The sequence below is a fragment of the Calypte anna genome, chromosome 6, assembly GCF_003957555.1.
Source record: "Calypte anna isolate BGI_N300 chromosome 6, bCalAnn1_v1.p, whole genome shotgun sequence".
NCBI classification, from domain to species: domain Eukaryota; kingdom Metazoa; phylum Chordata; class Aves; order Apodiformes; family Trochilidae; genus Calypte; species Calypte anna.
The window spans coordinates 27,412,855-27,419,143 of record NC_044252.1 but is presented as its reverse complement, the minus strand read 5'-3'; the positions used below and the strand labels follow the sequence as shown (position 1 = coordinate 27,419,143).

At 45.4% G+C, this 6,289-nt stretch overlaps 1 long non-coding RNA gene across 1 annotated transcript; it reads left to right on the top strand.

Moving 5' to 3' along the window:
• The first annotated feature begins 5,535 nt into the window (after window positions 1–5,535).
• LOC115598541 lies at window positions 5,536–6,289 on the top strand. The gene is made up of 3 exons (XR_003987718.1): window positions 5,536–5,835; window positions 5,955–6,081; window positions 6,219–6,289. It is a non-coding gene; the product is annotated as an uncharacterized LOC115598541 (long non-coding RNA).

Sequence of the window (6,289 nt, the reverse complement as noted above, 5' to 3'; positions counted from 1 at the left end):
AGACTCATCCCTGCCCTATCTTGATCCTCTGTACAGTTCTCTCTCACAGCAAAAACAGAGGTTTCCCCAGGTTTTTCCTTCAATTTTGGGTATGTCTAAGGACTGAGTCTCAGATGAGGTTGGGGCTCACGTTTCTGCTTGGAAAACAGGAGGTGGGGAATTCAACACCACCATGGAGTTATCCTTTACCAAACTCATATCTGCCCCATTCACTTGCCAGGTTATGCTTAGCTTTGCATTGTATTTGTGCTGGAACTTGCACAAGAGAAACTCTTCCATGAACAAACCCAGCAAAATTACTTGCTGGCTGTTAGATTCTTCCTTTCTTTGGGTGGTTTACTCCAGAGATTGTATATTTTTGCAAAAACAAACCACAATCAGAAGATTAAATTAATTTATTGCTACTGCTGGAAATATGATTCGGTGAAGGGCAGAAACTCAACTTGAGCTGAGCAATTAAAAACAGATATTTTTTCTTTCTATATTCCTGCAGTGCTCAGCTGGTAGAGCTCTGATCCTAAACTGGAAAATTTGTACATAAAGGGTGGACATGCCCCTTGCTCTGAACATTTAATGAGCTAATTTTCAACAGGCATGTAGTCCCATGGAGTTCAGCAGATTGGCACATGTGTTCCAGGATCCCTCCTTTCTCTGTCTCCTCCATGTTTGTGGACATGTCCTGCCTGGCCACTTTATGTCTGGTTCAGAGCTGTCAGAACAAATATGAACAAGAACATAATAAACTGTTTTCTATTCTCTTGTTTTTAGGACTAGCACTAAGAAACTTGAGAGTTTTTAGGAAACTGGAGACTCTTGTGAGCAAACTTCAGCTGACAGCACATGGTGTTGTGCAGGCTACCAGAGGGAAGTGCTGGGCAAACCTGAGCCAGATAAGAGTCTTTTAAAAAAACATTTTTAAAATGTCTGTATGAAAGGTAAGCATAGAGTCTGAGATAGAACTTTGTTCAGAAGAGCTTTATGCTACTTATTTCCCATTCCCCTGGACAATCAGACATCAGGGAGATGTTTCCCTGCTGCTCTGAGGGTAAGACCCCATTCCTTGCCTGCAGCCCCCAAGCATTCCCATGTTAGGTGCTCCCTGCGCACCTCCACATGGTTAGGGTGTAGGGAAGGTCTGTGCATGGAGTATCTGTTTATAAAACCACAAGTGTTAGGTCTATGATTTTGCTTTGGAAATTTGATTGCAAGTTTTCCAACCATAGAAAAGAAAAAAAGAACACAACAAAGTCTCTCTTTTGAATCAATCTCAGTTGCTCTTGAGATCCACTGCCCAAGTCTCAGCTCCTTCCCTGGAGCAACATTCCCATGCAGTGGCATCCCTGGGACATGTTCTGCCAACCCAAGCTCTGGAGGTCTGCAGAAGCAAAGCTGGGGATCATTGACCCAGGAGTATGAGGGAGCAGTTGCTCCGTAACATCCTCCCCCAGCCTGGGGCAGCTGGGAATATTATTGCCATGAATGCCCTCCTATGTTTACAGCAAATTCATTAGGATCTATTCCAGTCATCACCTCCAGAGTGTGACAGTGCTGGCCAGCCTAAGTGCATTTTTAATTTCCCTCAGTTAAATGCACAACCCCAGTGAAATTTAAGTCCAGGGATTTTTTTTTTATTATTATTTTGGGGTTTTGGGTTTTTTTTAATTGTTAGACCACTTTTCCCTGCTTTCCTCCTCCCCACAAATAATGTGAGGTTTATGACCCCTGAGTAATGACTGTGGAATGCACTGCATCCTACAGCCATAGCAAGGCATCTGGCAATGGGAATCTTCACAGCATGTCAAAAATACACAGATAATACCACTGTAAATAGCTCAGATCAAAACAAGTCAAAATGTCAATGCTAATTTGCTGTCAAGTATATAGCCCAAGACCACTTCCTCCCTCAAAAAAGAAACCCTGTTCCCAAGTGTGACTTGCTCTACTGTCAGAAGAAGCATGTAGTCCACCAAAAATCTCCCCAAACTCTGAATGAACAAGAGTGGGGGTTTTTCTCCCTTCCTATTTTATTTTTCTGTAGCTTTTGTTCCTGTCTCCTTCTGAGGCTGAGCAAGGAAGCTTCACTCCAGCCTGCCATTTTCATATTGTAAGAAAAGACTCTTAGGAAAGGTATTAACAGTTTTCTCTGGGTCAGTCAGAGGGTGCGAGAGAAAAGCCATTCCAGGAGTTTTCATTACAAAACATTTTTTCACATAGGTTTGCTTTTATTTTTTTTAAGGACTGGGAGATTAAAGAGCCAGCAGCACTGGAGCAGGAAGCTTGCTGTCCATCCATAGGTCAGGTGGGTCTCAGACAGCCACTGCTTCCAGCTCTCTTTTATATACACACTGCAGATTAAAATGTAGAACCTGGGTGAGATGCAATCCTGGTAGTGATGGGAGACCAAAAGTTCTGGGGGAAAGGAAGAAAGGGAGAAGAGGAAAACTGCACAGCAGAGTCTCCTTCGGCTGTGATTTTATAAGACAAAGCACTGGGCAGCTGTTCAGCAAGCTTAAGGTATTCCCACGCCCCCACAGCTTTTTCCTGCCATCAGCTATGTCAGCATGACTGCTTGTGGGGTCGTTCCCAATGGCATTTGGGAACTGATCCTGCTTGAAAAAACATTTTTTACTTTTTATTTTGTCTCATATTTCGAGTGTTGTGTTTTGTGTTTGGTTTTGTTTTTTCTTTTTTTTCTTTTCAAATGGAGTCTGTTCCCTGCTTTGAGTTAAGCAGTGTCCTCTCTGAGCATTTGTGCTGGCATGAAAAATGGCATGGGCAGGAGTGGGCAGTGGGGTCTGAACAAAGAGTGATAGCAGAACATGCTAAACTGCTAAGGTGGGACACTTTGTGTCATGAAATCACAGTCCTGCGTCCATGGCAGAGAGGCCTGAAGGTGGCCCTCCCCTTAGTTCTTTTAATTCCATTTGTACCACTGCTCTGTTGCAGGAGGAGCCTTTCTGACTTCTGAGGCTCAATGAGGTGCTGGCCTCTTCATTGCCTCACACGAGAGTGAGCTTGGCTTCTCTCTGGGGGTGTGTGTCCCACCTTTATTGGCCCCTGGTCTTGCTCATGCCCAATAGGGGCCTGTCCTAATCAGGCACAGGTGGACTCACACCCACTCTTTGGCAACTCAAGGCACCTGGTTTATCTTGTTTCTCTGCACTGCTCATTCTGTTACTAGGTAGTCAATCAAGAAGGGTATAATTGTCTCCAAAACCGTCAAAGTTCAAGCTGCTGTAGTTGGATATTTTTTGCCAAGTCAGGAGTGTGTCAGCTGTTGCCCCAGAATGAAAGAAGGGAGCATGGAGCCTAAAACCAATCTCCAGCTTGCATCCATTAGAGGATATGGCTCTTCTGCTGGGAGAGTAAGCTAGGTGCAGACTGGCCCTGCTTGGCATGTTCCCCTGAGTCCCAGCTGTTCCCCTCACTCCAGGGCAGTGCAAGGGGACAAAATACCAATGCCTTTTTTTTTTTTTTTTTTTTTTTTTTTGCATTCAGGTATTCTTCTTGTGGCTGGAGATCCAGCTTCAATGCTTGCAGCTCTCTGAACTGCAATGCTCCAGGTTTCCCTCACACCCTTCATGCTCTACTTTATCCAGAGACAGCCAGCATGTGTCCCATGGATCAGTCCAGTCTACAAGGTGGATCAGTCCAGTCTACAAGGCAGGTTAAGCTTTGCTAAAGCTTTTGAGTGAACAGGGCACCAGCAAGTCTGGCAAGAAACCTTTGACTACTCCTGCCACTTGCCTTGATAGACTCTGGTAAGAGGGGAAAATGCAGGCAGGGTCTATGGCTCACATTGGATAAGTTACCTGTAAATAGCTCTAAAGATTTTGTTTTGTCCTTGCATTTCTGTCTCTGCAAGTGGCTTTGCTAAGTTAGAGAGTCTCCATCCTCTGTCAGGCTGGGGGAGTCACATCCTGAAGAAGGGTGCTGGGGACGAGGGAAAGGAAGGTGAGCTCTGAGAGCCATTCAGTCCATGCCAGGTTAGTGTGCAGGGCAGAAGATGGGACAGTGCCTCTGATGGCCTTGCTGACTATGATGGGAATTAGAATGTCCTTGCTAGAACTGCAGCAATGGTGTTTGGATGTAAGTCTGGAGAAGCTGCAGAGTTGAGTCCTTCTCAGTGACATTCCCAGTCTTCATGGTTGGCAGGAGTAAGGAGCTGGATATAGGTCAGTAGTGTGTCCCTGGCAGCCCAATGAAGAAATACCAAGAGGCAAGTCAGGTCAGGCAGGATCAGACTGACTCTGGTGCTGGGGGTCTACACCCTTGGAAATGGATCCTGTCCCTGTTTCCCATTACTTGGGATATTCCACCCCCCATGGTGCCAGCTTCTGGAGGGATGAGTTGAAGGTAGAACCAAACCTCTCTTCAGGCCTAATCCATTAAGGCAGCCAGAGGGAAACAGGGCTCCCTCTTGGGTGACTCTCCTGGCTTGAGGTGAGATACTGCAGATAACACAAAATGCAGTTGAGTCCATTCAAGAAATTCATTGGCAAATGCTTTGAGATCTTTATGTCAATGTGTTTGCTGTGAAACAGGACACAAGCTAATAATCAAAACAGGTTTTACTTACAGTGAATGAACTGCTGCTGGGAAATGCCTACTTTACAGCCTTGATACCATGTTGGATGTTAAATGACTGCCAAGAGCAAACTCTGTGGTATCTCAGTTAGCTCTTGCCCTAATTATCATTTACAGAGGAGTCCCAGCTAGATGAATGAAGACTGCAGTATAAAGGACTTGAGTAAGATTTATTGATGTGATTACATTAATAATTCCCCTTGCAATGATGCATTTAAGAGCACAGATATTGGAGGAGGAGGAGAAGTTGTGTTTGATGTTTGGAATCTTTTAAAAGTGTGTGGTTTGTTTTTATGTTTCAGCTTCTGCTGTTCCCTTTACTTTTCTCCTTAAAAGAAAAGAAAAAAGTAATCCTCTTACTGGACAGGTTTGTGAAACAATAGTAGGTAAGTGAAAATAAACTCCTGCTGAGGTTGGCAGGTATTGGATCTTCTCACTGGGCTGCCATGGGGCTCAGGCACCCTGAGCACTTTGTGCCAATGCTCTGATGTCATTCCAAACTCTTGGCACTCAAAGTTTGGTCTTTCCGTAACCAACCAATTGTTCAGCTTCCTGAAAAGTATGTTTGTGTTCCTTCTCCCTTGGAAGTGATTCCAGCAGAGGACCCTCTGGAGAATTTTCTTCTGTTCTGCCAGTTGGATTGACGATGGAGTTATCACTGGGGCAAGCAGAGCAGCCATCTGATCAGGGGGGGAAATAGCTGAAAATCTGACTCTGTCTGAAAGAAAAAAAACCTAATAGCTTTGAGTTGTACCAGCAAGCCTGCCAGTCCTGATGTGTAGCCAAGCTGTCAGTAGTGCTGCCATAAGGGAAGGGATGAGGGAAGGCACTACCCTTCAGTGGCAACATATTTTTAAATACCTTGGAAGCATCTGTATCTGTGCAAGTCCTTAGACATGAAAGCTGAAGTCACAGGTGCTGCTGTCCTAGCAGCCAGCCCTGACCCTTCCCAGTCCTTCTAAGGGCTGAGAAGACCCTGTGGAGGCCATGGGGAAGGTTGCCCAGGGCCACTGCAACTGGGGGCACAGGGAGGGCTCTGTCCCGTGCATCTTTCCCACAGACACCATACCACTGAGTCACCTGGGGCTTTGAAGGAGCTTGTAAACCATTCATTGAAGACTGGAATCAAGAATGACCTTCAGGAAAACCTCTCCCTAGAGACAATCTTGCCCTAGCAAGGTCTGACACTGCCCAAAGGATCCCTGCCTCTTGCTGCTGCCATCATTCTGCCCTTGCCTCTGTCTCAAGGTGGGACATTCTCTGACTCCCTCTTCTCCACAAGCTCTGCTCCTCTTATCTTTTCTTTCTTTCCTCTATCTGGTTGTTACATATGGGCAAATATATCCTTTACCCTTCTTTCCTGGCAGACCCTAGCAGCCTGTGTCTGCTCCCAGAAGCCTGGCCCTTCCCCACCATAGTTCCACCCAAGCAGAATCAAACCCTCTGCAGGTCCTGGGATTCAACTTATCCTTCTCCTTATGGAGGAGAAGCCAGGTGAGTTCACCCAAAGTGAATTAAACTACATTTACTGATCAACCCTGAATTAAAATATCTTTATTCAGCTTAATTTGCTGAAGTTTGCTCCATTTTGCAGTGAACTAAAGACACTTAAAACCTGAAGGTTTGTTCAGATCCTCCACGGGTCCCATGGGAGATACTAAAGCCATTCCTGCTCATCAGCTCACACCATTCTTCTGCCATC